At 37.3% G+C, this 20,134-nt stretch overlaps 1 protein-coding gene and 1 long non-coding RNA gene across 3 annotated transcripts in view; one reads left to right on the forward strand and one right to left on the reverse strand.

Annotated features, from left to right (window-relative positions):
- The first annotated feature begins 315 nt into the window (after nucleotides 1-315).
- LOC107695425 (excitatory amino acid transporter 2-like) overlaps nucleotides 316-20,134 on the forward strand; it is a 57,352-nt gene continuing 37,533 nt past the window's right edge. The window contains exon 1 of one of the 2 annotated variants that reach the window (XM_016495326.1): nucleotides 316-550. The gene's annotated coding sequence lies outside the window, so the exon portion shown is untranslated. The remainder of the gene's footprint in view (nucleotides 551-20,134) is intronic. The other variant, XM_016495325.1, reaches the window with a different exon arrangement.
- On the reverse strand, nucleotides 15,508-16,963 carry LOC107695427 (uncharacterized). The gene is made up of 3 exons (XR_001634993.1): nucleotides 16,868-16,963; nucleotides 15,781-16,057; nucleotides 15,508-15,678 (listed from the first exon to the last, which is right to left on the reverse strand). It is a non-coding gene; the product is annotated as an uncharacterized LOC107695427 (long non-coding RNA).

Below are 20,134 nucleotides of genomic sequence, written 5' to 3' on the forward strand. Positions count from 1 at the left end.
TTTACTACAAATAAAACAACAACAAAAAAACATGGTTACTATAGTTAAACTATAGTAAACACATAACCATGGTTTTGCTACACTTCCCATAGTTTAACCATGGTATTAGCAGTAAAACTGTGGTTATACAAATGGTAATCTATACGCCAAAATTAATTTTCGTAAGGGTCGCTGTTTTACATGAAACGTCAGTTAACTGTGGTACATCTCAATTATAAAACAATTCGCGAACGTCAATTTATGTAATGAATGTGAGTAGAATTACTCAAAGGTAGCCCACTTTCGAGTGTGAAGATAGGAGGAACGGTTGATGTGAGGCGGGGCAGGAGGAGTGAAAACATCGCCTGTGTTCTCACTGAGGTAGTCTTCCTTCACTGTGATTGTAGATGTGCTCGGAACACCGGATTATCCAAACAGAACGCTGAACGCGCGTCTCTTTCCGCTGCGCGCGACCAACGCGTCACATCTCACCAAAGTGCATGAAAGAACCAGAGCAAAGTGTGAAGAAAACACCACCAATTACCCGTTCCTGAATCTTCCAGGTTGACAGGTGAGATCTGTTTAGGTTAGTTTGCACGTGTGTGTTTTCACATCAATGGATCCATAGTAACAGATATAAATATGTCATAGATTCATACTTGCACTAAGCTTTACTAATGTGATCAATGTAATGTGTTTGAAATTGCTAGTGGGATCTTTCTTTCTTTCTTTCTTTCTTTCTTTCTTTCTTTCTTTCTTTCTTTCTTGCTCTTTTTCTTTCTTTCTTTCTTTCTTTCTTTCTTTCTTTCTTTCTTTCTTTCTTTCTTTCTTTCTTTCTTTCTTTCTTTCTTTCTTTCTTTCTTTCTTATATAAATATGTCATAGATTCATACTTGCATTAAGCTTTACTAATGTGATCAATGTAATGTGTTTGAAATTGCTCGTGGGATCTTTCTTTCTTTCTTTCATTCTTTCTTTCTTGCTCTTTCTTTCTGCATGACTGTATGAACTGGTTGAAGCACACAATGATAAAAACTTTTAAATCAGCAACTCAATTTTCTTTGAGCTGTAAGAGCATTAAGCTCACATACATTCACCTGTTATCTCAAGAGAATCAAGAGATATCAGTCTTTCAACTATTTTCATAATAGTACAACAAAATAGTAATAATAAAAAGAAAAAAATAGAAATTTCATACATTTTCAGTGGGATCTGGGATCCTTAGGTGTGAGTATTTATTATGTATTTATTTATTAAATTTCTGGCTAGGACTGCTTGACTAATATGTGATTTTAAGAGATGTGTGAGAGAGCCTTCATGCAGATAATCCATTATGTTCATTCTGTTGGAGTTCAAAAGGCTCCTGAGTGGCAAAATGACAAGTCCCCCTTTCATTGTGTTAAGGGAACTGTGTGTGTGTGTGTGTGTGTGTGTGTGTGTGTGTGTGTGTGTGTGTGTGTGTCCGTGGGCATAGATGCATAATGTGTGCACAAATGTGTTTGTGCAGTAATAGCACCATTGAATCTATTCTTATTCAAACCTTTACACTACACAAACAGGTTAAAACAATTGGGAATTGACCTTTATTGAATCTTAAAAAGAGGGGAGCTTATTTTTGCAGGTTGTTTCATACTTTGATTTGGACATACAGTGGTGGATTATGAAGTATTCTGTGTCAGATGGAGACCCTTCTGTGATATCCTCCCCCACTCATGTCATATCAGAGCCTTGAGTCAAAGATTAGCTGTGAAGGCAGGTGTGATGGGGGTGAAATTAAGGCTGGGGGTTGGTGTGCTAAGTCAAAATCAATGTAAAGTACATCCCCAGGGAAATAGAGCATGCTGTAAATTCCTCTTCAAAGAAGTGTAACCGGATATGAAAAAATAAATAACTAAATAAATAATTCAGGTATGTCTGAACGTGGGAGTTCATTGTATTGAATAGGCTATATATGCTATTACATATAAGAGAATCAGAATCAGAAAGAGCTTCATTGCCAAGTGTGCTTACACACACAAGGAATTTGTTTTGGTGACAGAAGCTTCCAGTGCACAGACAGGTTGACAAGTAACAAGACAGATAACAAAATAAAAATAAGTGAGTAAAAATAAATATGTAAAAACAATATACAATAGTCAAAGAGACAGTAGATAGTATATTGTATGTTCAGATGTGCTATATAAAAATTATGCAAGGGAATGTGGATAGATTTAAGATATATTAAATCCATAACATACGTATAATAAATATAAGTATGGATAGTTGGGTATTGCACATGCTTTATTGCACAGTGCGGAGAACATTTCATGAGGTAGATGGCCTGAGGGAAGAGGAGAAATTAATGAAGGTGAAGACTGAGTAATTGGGGTAGGCTTGTGAGGCTACTCACATGCATTCTGAACACATTTCGATTACTGAACATGTGTCAGCTCACAGAAGACTACTGAAGAGGAAGAAATGTGTGTGTGAGCATGTGTGTGTGTGTGTGTGTGTGTGTGTGTGTGAGCATGTGTGTGTTTTTAGGCTTGAGTAATCCTCCTGGGAACACGTCTGTGCTGCCAAAGTGCCATCCAACTCCTTTCTCTCTGCGCTCTTCATCACTCCTTTTTTTCCCTCTCTCCTCCCCATCTCCGTCTCTCCATAGCCTATGTAGACTTCAAATAAATGTGGTCATGACAATGAGTAAAGATGGTGTCTTGCTCTTTTAGCTGTCAGATCTCTTGTCTTCTGAAGTGCTAAAATCACAGGATTTCCCCTCACAAGACAATAGCCTCAGAGCTGGATTCCGAGACACGAGATATCTATCTGTGTGGCGTTCCACAGTGTTTTACTAAATCACTGCATGCTTTTATCAGAAATGAAATGATTCGTTTATATGCAATCTTGTTTTTATTATAAAAGCTCATGATCAAATATCCATCCACACATTCTGCAAACATATTATCTTATGTAGGGTTGCAGGATGATCAAATATGGACTAGGTAAATCAGAACTGTTCAGTCCAGGCTCATGCGTACAGCCATTACTGTGGCATAAACTCTATTTTAAGTGGGATAAATACAGCGGTTCTCATACATCATTTTATAATTGTGATTGTTGTGAGTGAAACAACACTTGTTGGCAGTCCTATCCAGTCCCATCCTGCCGGTGCCCCTCCCCAACCCCAGAAGCATGAACCCTCTCCTTACCTCAAAGCCACCATTTCCACTCGAGTCTCTAATAGGGCTTTAAGGTAGCTTTGTGAGTATCTTTGTGTGCACTGTCGGAGATCGCAGGGCATTAATTTCACTCTTGAGTATGTAAATAAGTGAATGTGTGGGAGCGCAGAGCCATTACTCACTTCATCCGAGAGAGCTTTATCACCCTCGCCTTCTCTTTACGGACACGCATGAGAATCTCAGCAGCACACACAATGCCAGCTCTCATAATGGCACCCTATGCCCATCTCCGTCGGCTTCCGGAGGGCCTCCATCTCTGTCTGTTTCTCCCCCTTCCAATGGCCACTGGGGGAACACAGGGGCGCGTTGTGTTTACCTCCGGCTGTGGCCAACGGAACCTCGTAATGATGTTGACAGGACAGAATGATTAGGCTCCTCCCAAACCTACATTTGGAACTTTATAAAGCACCTGTGTTGTTAGTAGATCACCCACACTTGATTATCATCGAAATGTGTGAAGCCATTATCCAAAGCCATTATTGCTTTTGCTCAACTGTCAATGATTTTTTTCAGAATAAATTCAGATTTCTGAAAAATATTTCTGCATATGTGTGCAAAAGAGTAAGTACAACTGTCTACAGTTTGCGTAATAACTAAATTCATGTCTTGCTGATCAAAACTGATGAGCTTTGTGTGAGTCATTGTGTGAACCATCAGATGCAAATAGATCCATTCAGTTATCAAAATCTTTCAGATATACATGCATATAACATAAATATCTGTGGCCTTTTTACACTTGGCCACTTCAAGCGTTTTCTTTGATTGGATAGCTGTTCCATCACAATAAGACCAGGGGCCTCATGTATAAAACATAATTTTGTTCTAAAAATGTGCATACGCACAAAAGTCAGATTTTGCTTACACACCAAAGTGTTCAGTACGTACGCCAAAACCTGCACCAGATTCTCTTTAGGAATCCTAGTCAGCGGAGGACTGTAGATACTGCATCCTCGCCCTGTTTCCTTCCCGAAATAACCAGATATGGAGCTTACAACGCCTAATTTTTTTTAATGCAGAACTCCATCTTTCCAATCTATGTGATATGAATATATCCATGTGACCGTGCTTAAGGCTACGTTTACATGACAACGATGTAGTCAAAAAACGGAAACATTTTTCCCTTGCATTTTTAAAAAGTTTCACGTATACACGACAACGTTTTCAAAACGATTCGCGTTTACACATATTAAATCCACACTTTGCTGAAGAAGCGTTAGCAAACTCTTGAGCAGCAACAATAGTATCATGCACTCTGCCATTGTTGTGAATGTTTGTTCACGCTTGCCTTTAAAATCGGCACGTACTGCGCATGTCTACATATCTAACAAGTACTACACACGCGCATGACGTCAGCGTTTTCAAAGATTCACACTTTGGGTGTTTACACGGAAACGGTGGCGTTTTCAAAAACTTGCACTTTGAAACCCGTTTTCAAAAATATGCATTTCAGTCCCCAAAACACCGTTGATGTGTAAACGAACAGGCAAAACGCATAAAAAGTTTCCCTTTTTTGGCTGAAAACGTTGTCGTGTAAATGGCCCCTAAGACTACAAGTCTCTATATGAGATACAGACTCAGATACAGACATACACCAAAATGTATGCTGTTTTGTATGCCTATAAAGTAAACATTTCAGGATGTGTATATATTTTCATTGGAAGCCAAACAGTAACTTATTTTTGCAGTGTAAACACAATTGTCTGACATCAGCATGTCACACACAGAACACACAGAAATGCAAATCTTGCCATTTCCTTTAAATAAAATGGTATTTTTCAGAGGTTGTACAGTAATGTGTCATCGGACCGGTTCAGACCGGTGTAATGATTTCAATGTTAGATAGCCTCACATGGGCCGCCACTAAATGTAGTGGGCTTAGATCAAAGTAGCACCACCAGTGTAATGGACTTGGGCTTAAATATTGATATTAATATTAGGTTTTGGTCATACTATTTTATGAGGCACCAGATAGGAATTTCACATTGACAGTAAAGAACAATCGTGGAAGAGAATTACATGAATTGGAGTAAGTTTTAGTCTGACCAATCTGAAGGATTTGAGAGATATCGTTAACTTGTAGAGCCTCTTACTGAATTATAAACACAAGGAAGACACAAGTGTAATAAAAGGATTTTTATTAACAAAAGAATAGACAAGAGTAACTTAAAACTACAAAATGGGTACAATGAATGGATAAAGTGCAAAAGATTGATAGATGCAAGTGAGTGAGTTGGATGTTTCTATGGATGTTACACATTATCTTATGGAAAGATAAATTGTAGTTCCTTTGGAGGTAATAAGATAAACCTTATTCTGAATTCAACAAATAAACTTTACCATGAGAGAGAGATTTGTTATTAACTGGCATCAGCTATATAAAATCTAATGAAAATGAATAATTATATACTGACAATACACACTAATGCCAACGGTCACTGGAAAGAGGTTTAGAAAGGGTAATATTCTGCCTGGTCATGTGCTGAGTCTGGGCCGCGACGTCTTCCACTTGTTGACCTGAGCCACGCTGCAGTGGGAAGAAAGGAGTCGGATCCGTTCCACAGTCTTGAACACAAAGCACTGGTGAATGATGAACTCCTGAACATCGAGAAGGTCCTGGGTTTGGAAACACGAAAACAGAGGAGCCTTGAAGGTGAAGGTTCTGAAGTCTGTACAGAAGATCCGGACAACCTGAAACATGCAGGAGAAGGATCCCTGAAGAGAAGGTTCTGAAGTTGTTGCAGAAGATGGGGGGCACTAAGCTTGTGGTCGTTGTTGCTGTTTGCAAACTCCCCAAATTTGCTTCTTTCAGAACTTCTTTGTTTCTCCTTGGTATACCTTAGCGTAGCAGCTTAGCAACATAGAGCTTAGCACTTACAGTAGACCGTTTTTTGTCTCTGAGAGAACCTTTGAATCTTTCAGAAGTTGGCTCCTTTCAGATCAAGCGTTTTGATTTGCAGATGCTGCAAATCAATCCAGCAGACATGAATGACATTGAATATTTGCAGTATAGTGATTGTGAAGTGAGTGGCAGTCTACATGAGCAACAGGGCTTTGATGCACTGCTTGCAGTGTAGACATTGTGTGTGGTTTTTGCTGGAAAAATTTGTAAATCTAACAAAGCTAGGTGATAGCTATGTGCCATCACAGCAGTAATCAGAAATCAGAAATAATAAACTAAATCAATATTAGCTACTGGATCATTATTTAAGTGATAGGTGCTTTAGAAAGACTTGGTTCAATTTTATAGTAGGTTCCATTTTAATGTCAAACAGACACATGCACTGTATAAGAAAAAACGGGGAGGGATCATTAATTGTTAATAATTGGTCTAGTTAGCCAAGCCATTATCTTTTTTATGTCTTCGGCTTTATTTATGTGGTTAAAGGCTATGTAATTAGTGATATAACTGTGCATTATGCCGTGAGTGTGTGTGTGTGTGTGTGTGTGTGTTCACTACTGTGTGTGTGTTCACTACTGTGTGTGTGTTCACTACTGTGTGTGTGCACTCGGATCGGAAAAAATGCAGAGCACAAATTCCAAGTATGGGAAACCATACTTGGTTACACGTCACTTTCACTTAAATGTTGATCTTGTCTGAACTTGTGAGTGTGTGTGTGTGTGTGTGTGTGTGTTCACTACTGTGTGTGTGTTCACTACTGTGTGTGTGCACTCGGATCGGAAAAAATGCAGAGCACAAATTCCAAGTATGGGAAACCATACTTGGTTACACGTCACTTTCACTTAAATGTTGATCTTGTCTGAACTTGTTCACTAGTCATTGGTCATTTGTTAGGAACAATTTTTCTTAGCTAATAAAATATTTCAACTCAAATCAATACTTCATGTGAATTTACTCATATGCCCAGTAACCGTGTAGTAAGTGGGATAATATACATCGAGCCGGTCGCTATTGCAAAATAAACCCCTTACAAGTCCTGATCACCCTGTTGGGGTTTATTTTGTAATAAAATTTGTTTGTTTATAACAAACAAATTTTATAACAAACAAATTTGTTTATAACTGACTGGATATACATTATCCCTTACTTGAAAACAACTAAGAAATTAGTTGTAGTCTGTAAAGTTTGTAAAGTAAAATGTCAAAAACGTCAAGCATAAATGTGTGTTCTCTGAATTGTAATCCATCTAAAATAGAAAAGCACTAAACGCTGCTACTTTTATATTTACCAGCATATGCTGATGTCCCCTTTTCAGTGAGAAACTTTATATACAGAACATTATGGATATGAGAGGAGATATCGCTTAATAAAATGAGATGCCTCGGGAATCCATTAATGTGTCAGCAAAGGGTTGGCCAAACGTTCCTATATCCCGTAGGTAAACACGCCAAAACATATCTTGTACATTCAACCAAGCCTCCAACAGAACTCGTGGATATCTTTTAATGTTGCTAACTCTTCTAACCTGCTTAACATTCAACTAAATGCTGGAACTGGAAAAGTTTGGGAAATTTACCTTCACAAATCTTGAAATCCAGTATTTAGTTGTTCATGTGAAGCAATCATTGGTACATTCTTCATGAACACAGCTTTGTTTCCTGGCAGACAATTAAAGAGGCTCCCAGAAATAGTGTAGAAGTGAGCCAATCAAATTCTAATCATAAATGTGTTTCCAGTTTAGCATTCCATATGCAACACATAATGTGGGCGGTCTGTGACGTCTGAAACATGCTTGACTTGAAATTGAGTTTTGAAAACACGGTTTCTTTTATCACTACCACTATTATCATGAATACAAATAAAAAGGGAACAAATATACGCTGTGACAACGCAATAATTAGTGGATGTTAAATGATATGGGTACACCTACTTTTCTCTCACATGCCAATGAAAAGGAGAGGAAATTATTTAATTGTGCAAGCTCAGTACAGAAATTATTACTATAAAAATCTCATAAATTAAATAAATTGATAAATCTCAAAATTGCCTTGAATAATCTTTTCTTAAATAAAATATTGAATAATAGAGTATATATCATTAAAATAAATGTGAAGTAATTAATCAAACTTCATTAAGTGTATTTAATCTATATGTTTAAAAAGTTTGATATATTGAGTCATTTTTTCAAAGCATTGATTAAAAGTCCTGCCGATTCATATGCGTTGTGATTAATTCTGAATCATGAATGATTTTTGTTGACCAATAATCAATTTAAAATGCTAAAAATCATCTGAATAGTGATTTTATTTTGAAGTAGTATAAAATATTTAAAATATTGAGGAGACTGGTTGTGACACAGGGTAAGTTGTAACACTGCCAGTTTATCACTTAATTACAGGCACAGGTTTGAAATCTCTATCATGAGGCTGGATGAGGTATTTGATGTATTACTTGATGTATCATTGATTCACTTGACATTTGTTGTATAACATTTTCACAAAGCTTTGACCTTAATATCAAAACAACAACAACAACAAATTATTTCATATTTGAGCAGACAACCCTCCCTGGGTCTGAAACATTGCTTTGATCATTTACTTGCTGACACAATGTGAAGACACACAAACACACACACTGAGCTCCATTCATAAAACATGAGAAGAATTCATTTATTATAAAACCATTCTGACATATTTTTTTCAGATTCATGAAAGTGTCTATTTTCAAAATGTTAGTTGGTATAAAAAAAATTACACCTGCTTCCAAACATGCATAAATTATGCTTAAAACATCCATGTTTTGTGTTATTTTAGGAAAAACAATTACACTGTGTTTTGATAATACTATTTGCTATAATGATATATGCATAACATAAATAATTAGTTAACCAGTTAACTAATTGTAAATTTATATATATATATATAGAGAGAGAGAGAGAGAGAGAGAGAGAGAGAAAAAAAATAGCTGCATAGTCAGTTTTCATTTTTAAGATAGATTTCTATTATTCTGAGTAACAGTACAGTATTTGTGTGCAAGTTTAAGACTTGATATGATTTTATTTTTTTTTTATCATATGGGAAGTTTATCTTTTTTGCATTCATGCAGAATACTGAAGCTGAAGAAGGAGTCCAGAAGATCAGATAGCTTCACACATAATTCATGGGCGGCATTATTCTAATTGTGAACGAGTGTGCACACATGCCCTGTTACTGACTGTAAGCTGCATAGTCAGTTTTCCTTTTTAAGATAGATTGCTATTATTCTGAGTAATAGTACAGTATTTGTGTGCAAGCTTAAGACTTGATATGATTTTATTTTTTTTTATCATATGGGCAGTTTATCTTTTTTGCATTCATGCAGAATACTGAAGCTGAGGAAGGAGTCCAGAAGATCAGATAGCTTCACACATAATTCATGGGCGGCATTATTCTAATTGTGAACGAGTGTGCACACATGCCCTGTTACTGACTGTAATTCATTCACATACTCACACTTCACTGTCAGATCTGAGGTATGCAAAGTCTTTGTGAATCTGGCAGAGAGTTTTCAGGAAGGTCTGTTTTATTTACTCATATATTTGCAACATTTTCATAAATGAGGCCCACTGTTTTTTGGTTTTTTTTAAGTATATGTTTGATAATTTTCCAACTTTTTGGATGTTTTAGAGTAAAATGTTGTTTAATTACAAAAGTCTTGTTTAATAGTAATGCTTCGACTAAAATGAGACGGAGTTGGGAGAAGAATTCCTGCCATGGGGTTTAAACTGATGTCTGTGTATTCTAGTGTTCCAACACTTACAACTCACCTGATATTCGTCGGTCATAACAGCATTCCGTGCTTGACATTAGAAATAAGGTGTACATTTCAAAAGAACTCATTTGTAGCAGATAGATGTAGGGAATTCCCTCAAAGTTTGAGATACATTATGCAAATAAAAATCTGAGAATTACAGACATTAAAGCAAAACCTGTCACAATCTCTAGTCTCTCTTATTTGTATTAAATTAAAGAAGTTACATTAATTGTGGCACAGTGCGTAGGCTTTTTGGTGAGTCTTGGGGTGCAGTCCTTCAGAAAAATCCTATGTTGTTTTAAATAATTGTTCAAATTATGTCTTGAATCGTCTTGTTGTGTATTTGCTAATATTTGGAATTGAGTTGAAATAGTGAGTCATGAATCAAAGTATATGAATATGAAGTGTTTTGATAGTTTTAGTGCATTTTGAGAAAGAGATTAACTTTCGTTTGAAAAAAAAAAAAATCATATGAAGACTTTGGAAGAAGCATACTGAGAAATGCATGTAACCAACCACAGCATTCAATCAGAATCCCAGAACAAACCATTTGAGTTTTAGGTTTTTTGATAATATGGCTGAATGAGTACAGGTTACCAACTAAAATTTTTGCTTTTTCCTGTATGTACAAAGACTAAACAGATTTTTAAGTCTTTATCTGTCTAGCAGCAAAATAAATGTCAGAAGCCTTTTTTAATTACTTAATTAATTTATTTATTTTACAATGAATGGACAAAAGCAAGGAAGATTTTTTTTATAACTGTCCCTATGCCTAAATTAGATTTTGGTCCTATATGTAAGTAAAAGATACTGACATACATACTGTTTTAAAATATTTTAAATGTATTTGTCAATGCAGTATTTTTGTGATCAGACCATAATAATCTATTCACTGTAGGAAAAAAAAGTCGACTATAAAAAAATGAAAAACTTACCTGCCAAAAAAGTAGGCCAACATTTTTTTTATTCAGAATATGACTTTGTGGTTTAATTTTTTTGGTAATGCAGAAGACACTAATGTGAATGTGGATATGCACATGGATTATGACAATTTGACTGGCATGAGAAGAGAAATATTCAGTGTTGCGGTTTTATTTTACAGCTGTAGTTGTAATGTTATATATCTGAGATGGAATGCTGGTATTACAGTGAATGGGTAAAACTTTAAAGACTAATATGGCTCCAGTGAAGTAAGTCCTGCCTTTCAAATAAAATCACCAATCACCCACGTCACCACCTGGTCTTAACTTCAAACTAGCGCTCAGCTTTTGCTCTCCAAAACTGGAGAAATCTGTAATTTGCAGATTTCAGTATTCCCCCATTCAGTTCTACAGGAAGTGTACTTGCATGACTCAAAATAGTTTCCAAAATGGCCGCCAAGCGAACTGACTTTGCTTGAAAGGAAGGTGTCTTTAAATTAGACTGTGCGGGGCAAAGGCTGTGAGAAATTAGCTAAAGTTTGGTTGTTTGTTTAAAGTTAGTGAAGGACAATCTATCTTCTGTCCTATTATTTCTTTCACAATCTCTTTGTTTTGCAGAATGCTGGTGCTTGTGATGGGATGTGCTATGTGTGAGTGCAAGTGTGTGTTACAAGCAGAAGTGAAGGTTTGTCAGTATTCACTATCGTCTTTTCCCTGCTTGTCCGCTTTGTTTTCTCTGGTTCTCTCTGTGTGGAAGTGTGGGGGATGGGTGCTTGATTTAATGAGCTCCTCTGAGGTTCAGGCTGAGCTTATCAAATGCTGTTCTTCACTACAGTCAGATAACAGATGCACGCCGTTTCATGCTCAGCGCTCAACAGAGCTGCTCCAACTCGCTGGCTACCTTTACACGCACACCACCCTGTTGAAAAAACCAGCATATGCTGGTTAGGTACGTTTTGACGCTGGGATGATGGTTTAAACTGGTTCTTTGCTGGTTTATGCTGGTTCTTTGCTGGTTTAAACTGGTCCTTTGCTGGTTTAAGCTGGTCCTTTGCTGGTTTATGCTGGTAATGTGCTGGCAAAGGTGATGATGATTGTACATTATCTTTACTCCTGTTTATGTTATGCAAAGTCCTCCTCAGATCCTGTCATCTTCTACACCTCTGTGTTTCGAACCTGGCTTAAGCCATCATCCACTAGTACACACATTTTAGTCCAAGTAGAGGAAATCTGATTAAAGTTTAAATGTACCTGAATTCAAATCGCAGTATTCCACATATCATACCCTGGCTATGGTTGCTCTGATTAGAAGCGTAATTTAATATAATCACAGCATTCTGCTTACATGAGCTACGGTATTGCTTTAATCACATTAGAATCACATTATGAGGGTACATGTCAGTGTGGCCACTGATTAAGGCAGTTTTCAGAGATGAGAGGATAACATCACAGAATGATTACAGATTTCAGGAAACATCTTTACAGTCAATCCCATTACAAATTGAGTCTAAACAAGAAAGACAGGTTTGAACCTTCAGGAGACGGAGACAGTTTTGGGTCCTGAAGATGTTTTGACATTTGTGCTTATTTCAGTTAGCCTATTCTATTATTGCACTATTGGTCTATGCTCTTCTGGTTATGCACTACTGGTGTAATGAGATTGGACAAAACTTTACACAGACTGGGTTGGCAATTGATACTATCAAAGCAGTCACATGCTAACTGTGTGTTACTGTCAAACTGTAGTTGCACACTTGAACCATTTATTCATAGTGCATGCTAGACTTCCGTTAAAAGAATATTGACTGTACAAATGTTTCTAAATGCACATACATGAGGGAACTATTTTTGCTAGCACTCCAGGCACAAATCATCTCCATAAACATTAGATTGAAAAGATCCTGGAATATTCCTCTAGAAAAGCTTTGTGGAATCTGACAAAACACACAAGCAAGTGTACAAGCGATAAAAGAGAATAAGTTAAGACATACAGCATAGAATCAAAGAAAATAAGTGAGAAAGAGAAAGACAAAGCATGTGAAAAAACTAAGAGAAAGAGAGGGAGAGACTGTAATGGCCCTTGGCCCCAGCAGTGCCCCTCTGTGCGCTCACTATAGATGAATGGGAGCCTGGTAACCCTTCAACCAGAATGATCTGTGAACACATCATTACAGATCACATCTGAAACCTGTGCACAACCCACAATTCCCTAATCACTCACTCTTTACAGCCAGAATGTGTTTTCGTGCACACTGAGAGAGCGCACATATGGGTCAGGCATGTGCTTATATTTTACCTCACAGCTCCTACAAAACCTGGAATATGATGCAGATGGTTGGTGCTAAATAACAGCAAATTTATTTATGTTTTGTATGTGGAGAAATTTATACATTAGTAGTTGATGCTCACTGCTCTGCACATTTTGTATGTCGTCCTTATTTAAGGCTCCAGATTCAGATCATCAGCTCATTAGGAGACTGAACTGAGTGTGTCAGATAAGAGAGACTGTTTTTTTTGTTTTTTTTTTAACAATTAAAAATGAATAATTATAATGTAAATCCTTTTAAATATTAATTTTGTCTAAAATTATTTATGTACTTGAACTATTTTCAGCTCAACTGTATTAATAAATGTATTAATATATGCAACCTTACCGACGAGTAAGGCAAAAAGTAAGGGATAATGAAGGGATTTATTCTGCAATAACAACTGGCTGGATGGACATTATCCTGTTTATTACACGGCTGCTTGCTACATAAGTAAATAAAGTTGAAATATGAAGAATGACCCATCAGAATCAAGAGCGAGACATGTAATAATCCAGAATATTCTTGTGATTGATACATGCCAGTGTTGCCAGACCTACGATAATTATCGTATTTGTACCATAATTTTGACCTCTGTACGATGTACGATCAATAATACCATAATGTACGATAATTTCAGAATTTTGTGACACCAAATGATAGTCGTTGTAATCATAGGGCTTCTATACTCCTTGATCTAGCTGTGTGGGTCCAACTGTACGTGCACCTTCATGATTGTGAGGAGACTTGAATGTGTTACGCATGTCTTACATCTCATCTCACATCTTCTCGACCAATCATTGTGGAGAATGACTCTCTCTCACGAGCACAAGTTAACGTTCCTGCCGCACTTTGGTCAGTTTTTTTTTTCAAAGCTGAGGTCGATAGTTTAGCAATAAAGTATTGAAAATTAGTGCTGGAAAGGATAAATAGCTGTAACATCTAGATAAATAGCTGTATTCTGAACGTTTGACTCGTGTACGATAACTTTCTTCCAAATACAATAATTTTGGAAGAATTGGACATTTCCAATCTGGCAACACTGATACATGCTCAGTCATGCTTACTTTCCCCCCTAGATTTTTACTTTACCACTTAATTGGTCAATATGCTTTGAATTTGTATTTCTAGTTAATTTGGTATTGAATTGCATTGTTAGTGTGTTTCAGTCCTTAAAACTCAAATGCTAATTTGTCCTTGCTATTTGTTTTGACCTGATGGGAATATACGTGTGTGTCCTCCGGATTTGACATTCACTGTTGCCCCGAGTCTTGACCCCGGACAGTGTGTGTGTGTGTGTGTGTGTGTGTGTGTGTGTGTGCGTGTCTGTCTGTGTCTGTGTGTGGGTGGGTGCGTGTGTGTGTGTGTGTGTGCGTGTGTGCGTGCGTGCGTGCGTGCGTGCGTGCGTGCGTGCGTGCGTGCGTGCGTGCGTGCGTGCGTGCGTGCGTGCGTGCGTGCGTGCGTGCGTGCGTGCGTGCGTGCGTGCGTGCGTGCGTGCGTGCGTGCGTGCGTGCGTGCGTGCGTGCGTGCGTGCGTGCGTGCGTGCGTGCGTGCGTGCGTGCGTGCGTGCGTGCGTGCGTGCGTGCGTGCGTGCGTGCGTGCGTGCGTGCGTGCGTGCGTGCGTGCGTGCGTGCGTGCGTGCGTGCGTGCGTGCGTGCGTGCGTGCGTGCGTGCGTGCGTGTCTGTGTCTGTGTGTGTGTGTGTGTGTGTGTGTGTGCGTGTCTGTCTGTGTCTGTGTGTGGGTGGGTGCGTGTGTGTGTGCGTGTGTGTGTGTGTGTAAGCGCTTATGTCACCACAGTAGTGACTCGTGACTTTAACCCAGTTAGGACACTATGATAGTGATAGATGTGCTATTTTCTGCTATCTTGACCACAATTAATTATGAAAAGTCAATCTGGAATGATTGAGTATGATGAATTTAGTTGCAATATTTATAATGTTTCAAATTTCTGTGTGAGATTTCCAGAAAATAAGCTAATATTCTCTTGATAATGTTTACAATAATTATCTAATAAGATAAGTGATATAAGTCATCTAAAATGATTTGAGCTTTCTCAGGCGTCTTGATAATTGTGCATAAGCAATTGCTTCTTAAAATATATTGAATGTGCCAATAACTTTCTTCATGAAATTACAATTGTCGAAGAGAGATTTCACAGTCAGATCACACGTTTCCATGTAGATTCTGGAACAGAACCTACAATAATGGCCTATCATGTCAACTTTGCTGTAAATGTAGCAATCCAAGCATGATATACTAGATCAGCACTGATATTATCAATCCTTACTGCGTAGACATCTGCATAGTCTCCATAGGAGATTTCTCGACTAATACACTCATGTATATTGTACAAATCATGTCATTAGATTACTGATTTAACATATATTGCTGTGATGGATGTTTTCTTTTTATTTTAGGTGTTGCAGTATATTTAATCTATATTTAACTCCAGTTTTATCAATTTATTATGTTATAAGCTGTTGATGAGAGCTGTGTGTGTGTGTGTGTGTGTGTGTGTGTGTGTGTGTGTGCTTGATTGCATAAGGGCCAAAAGGTTGTAATAGCTGTCAGAGAGAGAGACACAGGAAGAAAGAGAGTCAGAGAGAGAATCTTCTCCTCTGGAAGGTAGCATAAAATTGGGATAATCGCCATCAATTGTGCCTCACAGCGTGCTGCTATTCCTGAAAGAGTGATTCATCCCGATAGAGAGCGGATTGAGTGAGAGCAGAATGGGTCTTTGCCCCCCTCCAAGTCCATCCGCTGTTCTCCCACGGTGGGCATACGCATGACATCAGCGGGCTGAATGGAGCTGGCATCCTCCTCACCCCTCTCCATGCCAGATTAAACCCAAATCTTTGCCCGGGGGAGTAAGAGGGGGGCACTGCCACTTTTTCGGGTAGGACAAAAGCCCTCAGATGGGTAGCCGGGAAACTTCACATGGTCCTGGCCAAGTTAGAGAGAAACAAAAAGAGTGAATACCTTTCACTGGCCTCCTTTGGCATTGCTTTGAGTTACATCAAACACACACACACATACAGATATGTACACACACACACACTCTACAGATATGTACACACACACACACACACACACTCTACAGTCCACACGTGTCGGCTTCCAAATGATGCCTGCTGAGGAATTTAAACTCAAGGGAGTCTGTGAAATCCTAAAAGTGGAAGAAGTTAAATTGACAAGAAATGATAACTATCTGATGTTCTGGCTTGGGTACTTAATGCAGAAGCTATTAAAATTACAAGCACTGGAGAAACCTGAGTAGCCTTGACTTAATGCACATATTAAATTATGCAAAATAATACAAAATAATACAATTCACTTTGATTTAACTGAAATGCCCCATAATGCTTGATCAAAATGATTGATTCCACATACAGTATGGCTGAGGAGATTCCCCCTATTATCTGTAAAGTGCTTTGAGTAGAAGTATCCAGAAAAAAATACTAATTGTAAGGCCTATTGGTTTGGTTTTAATTTATCCTTTATTGTGTCCATTAGGAGAAATCTGCCTTGAGCAATCAAGAGGGCAGGTCAACAAACAACAATTCACTATACAGTTACGCTTCATCCATAGCCAAAAAAAAAAAAAAGATTAAAATACTATTACTTCTTCATCTTCATAATGCTAGCTAGGACAGTTGATCTGACATTCTTGTATTTTGAGAGTGTCAGACAGGTTTAGGCGCTACAAACGGAGTATCCCGTGTCCTTTGGTTGAAAATGTCAGAATAATCTCACTCTTCAGAGGCTGGGATAGAATTTGATTAAGTCAAGCATTTTTAGATCTGAGTGAAATGTTGATATACATCGATGGTATAGATCAGCGGTGGCAAACTCCAGTCCTGGAGAGCCGCAGCCCTGCAGAGTTCAGCTCCAACCCTAATAAAAACTCACCTGCCTGTAGCTTCCTAGTAACCCTTCAGACCTTGATTAGCTTGTTCAGGTGTGTTTGATTAGGGTTGAAGCAAAACTCTGCAGGGCTGCGGCTCTCCAGGATTGACGTTCGCAACCCCTGGTATAGATGATCAACCAGTTGAGATTTAGCTCTGTTGAGTATATAGTAAAATTATGCAACTATATGTGTGCTACCTTTCAGTGAGCAAGACTACATGGTGTTCACTTCTGACAAAGAATTCTAATATATAGTTTATTTATCTTCTGTTTCTCTAATGTCATCCAGCATTACATTTGTTAATGAATGTTTTTTTTTTCCATATATATTTTTGGTGACTTTGTTTGTAGTTTTATGTATGTGAGGGCAGCCCTAAAGCTGCATTCTATAGAGTTTAGCTCCAGTTCATAGTGACTAAACATGGCAGATCTGAGCCTGGTGTTGTTTTTACCTTTTGTCCAGCGGGTGGATGGTCACCGCTGTGCATTGTTAAAATGATATGGAGATTTGCCTGTAGTTTCACACTATGCAATTTTGGAGTATTTGTTATTTAGCCTTTTTTTCTATAAATCTTATCCTACTGTATATAGTTATATGTAAGCATCCACATTAACACTTTGATTGCAGCAGAATTACTGACAGTAAAATGTCTGTTTCTGAAAGCTTGGGCTAAGGAATCGGGAAAGCACAAAAGTTACATAAATCCAGTGACCAATTAAAAATAAAAAGTAAAAAATCAAGGGCCGTGGTGTGGTCAAATATTTCTTTGGTGTGTGTGTGTGTGTGTGTGTGTGTGTTGAGTGGGTCCTGTTGCTAACCTTATGCAGTGATTACAAAACTTATTGTTAAATATTTTTGTATTTAACAAAATAGAATTTTAACAAATGAACTTAAAACATCAAAATAACATGATCTTGAATTAAACATATCATGTCACAGTATTTTCACAGTGGTTCATAGCCATGAACTTGTCGAATATTCATGTGCTAATGTATTTGACTGTAGTCGTGTATGCCTGAGCAGGGCGGACTGGGACAAAATTTCAGGCCAGGAAATCTCACACTCATCCAAGTCATCCCATACACCAACAACTAATTTTGAAACCACGGACAACATTATTTTTTGTATGGCCATTGCCATTACACATTAAAAAAAGGCCATGCAAAAATAATTAAAGGTTCTCTCTTGAACTGCACCTTCACTTCCATTTTCCTTTTCAGTCTCTTCATTTTCCCTGATGTCTCTCAGTCTGTTACCTGTCAGTTTTTCATCAGCACGTCTACTGTCTCCACCTTGTTGCAAAACAACCACCTCATTGTAATTTGTTTGCACATAATATATATTTATTTTTAATTAATTTTAATTATATTAAATTAAATTTATTTTAGTTACATTTAAATTATTGCATTACTACCATGTGTTATTGTTTTATATTATAATGACTTAAATAAATGAGATTTTTAAAAAACTATATATATATATTTTAAAATTGCCTAAAAGTCAAAATTAGTACAATAATCATGACAATATCTTTATAGAAAAATCCTAATACTGAACTTATTACATTATCATGAGTTATATTTTTCCCTTACAAAAATTAACCATGGTTTTATTATTGTAAAAATGTTTTTTTTTGTTTTTGTCAGATTGATTACCGTTTGTATAACCATTGTTTTACCACAGATACCATGGTTAAACTATGATTTGTGTAGTAACTATAGTATAGTATAGTAACTTTAACTATAGTAACCATGTTTTTTTTTTATTCGCAGTAAAACCATGGTTAATTTTCGTAAGGGTTGTGTTGTTGTCTGCCCTAACTCCTTCTAAACCTATTATCAAACAATGTGAACATTTGTTTGCGAAATTACTACTGTAACTTTACAATAGATAATAATGATGTTAGCAAACTGTATTTTGAGTGATTATAGTAAATGAGCTGCTACTTCTAACAGTTTAATGCTTAACTAAGTAAATAAAGACAAAACTACAATAGCATATTTACAGATGAAACTGACCTGCACTTGAAGTCCTAAATTGAAATGCACGGTAGTGTTGCCAGTCAAGACTAACCAATTCATTATTTATTAGAGATTTATTATCGAATGGCGAATTCTTTTGTACATTCGACGGGCAATAATAATAATAATGATAAATACAGGGCAGCGAGCCAAATCACCTGCCAGGCCACCGGAAATTCTCCTGATGCCCAGTCCGGGCCTGCTGAGCACCAGACTCTTTCTCTCTCTCTCTCTCTCAAACACAAACACACACACACACACACACACACACACTACATGCGTAACAAACAACCTGAACAATGCCTTCAGAGTGAACTTTGGCAGGTTTATATCTTTATTGCCAATGGCCCCACACTTTTCAGCACTGCAAAACGTTTATAGTGGATGATAAAGACTTTGAAAGAATCTCTCTCTCTCTTTATTGTTGTCTCTCAGTCCCTCACACTCACATGTACTCCCTGAAACACTGCCAGCTTTCCTTCTGTTCTCTTCTTTTTAAAGAACACACCGTCCTCCTGGCCATTTCTGAAGACAGTAAAACTGTCGAAAACTCATATCTGATTAGAATATTCAGATCTGATTGGCATAATTGCCATTATTTATAGTTGGTAAATTATCATAGGTAGAGAATTTTAATACTTAATTTGCAGTTTTACCTGATACACCATGCTATAGTAACACTTTAGATTAGGGAACACATATTCTTCTGCTATTATCACATGGATTGATTTTACTATTTAAATCAATAGACAGAATTATAATATTAATATTGACAACTTGATTGCACCTGCATTTCTTAGCAACATGCTTTAAAGGGTTAGTTCACCCAAAAATGAAAATTAGCCCATAAATTACTCACCCTCAAGTCATCCTAGCTGTATATGACTTTCTTCTTTCAGACAAATCCAGTCGGAGGTATATTAAAAATTGTCTTTGATCTTTCAAGCTGTTTCATGGCACTCAGCGGGTGTTGCATGCATCAGTTCAAAAGAAGTTAAATAAAAAATGCGCAGCACTGAACTCATACTTCATCCGCCCGGAACTGCTTCCGTGTACAACAGTGAGCGCAAGCTACATTAAAGTGATTATTAA

Source organism: Sinocyclocheilus anshuiensis, unplaced genomic scaffold (assembly GCF_001515605.1).
Source record: "Sinocyclocheilus anshuiensis isolate Anshui unplaced genomic scaffold, SAMN03320099.WGS_v1.1 scaffold662, whole genome shotgun sequence".
NCBI classification, from domain to species: domain Eukaryota; kingdom Metazoa; phylum Chordata; class Actinopteri; order Cypriniformes; family Cyprinidae; genus Sinocyclocheilus; species Sinocyclocheilus anshuiensis.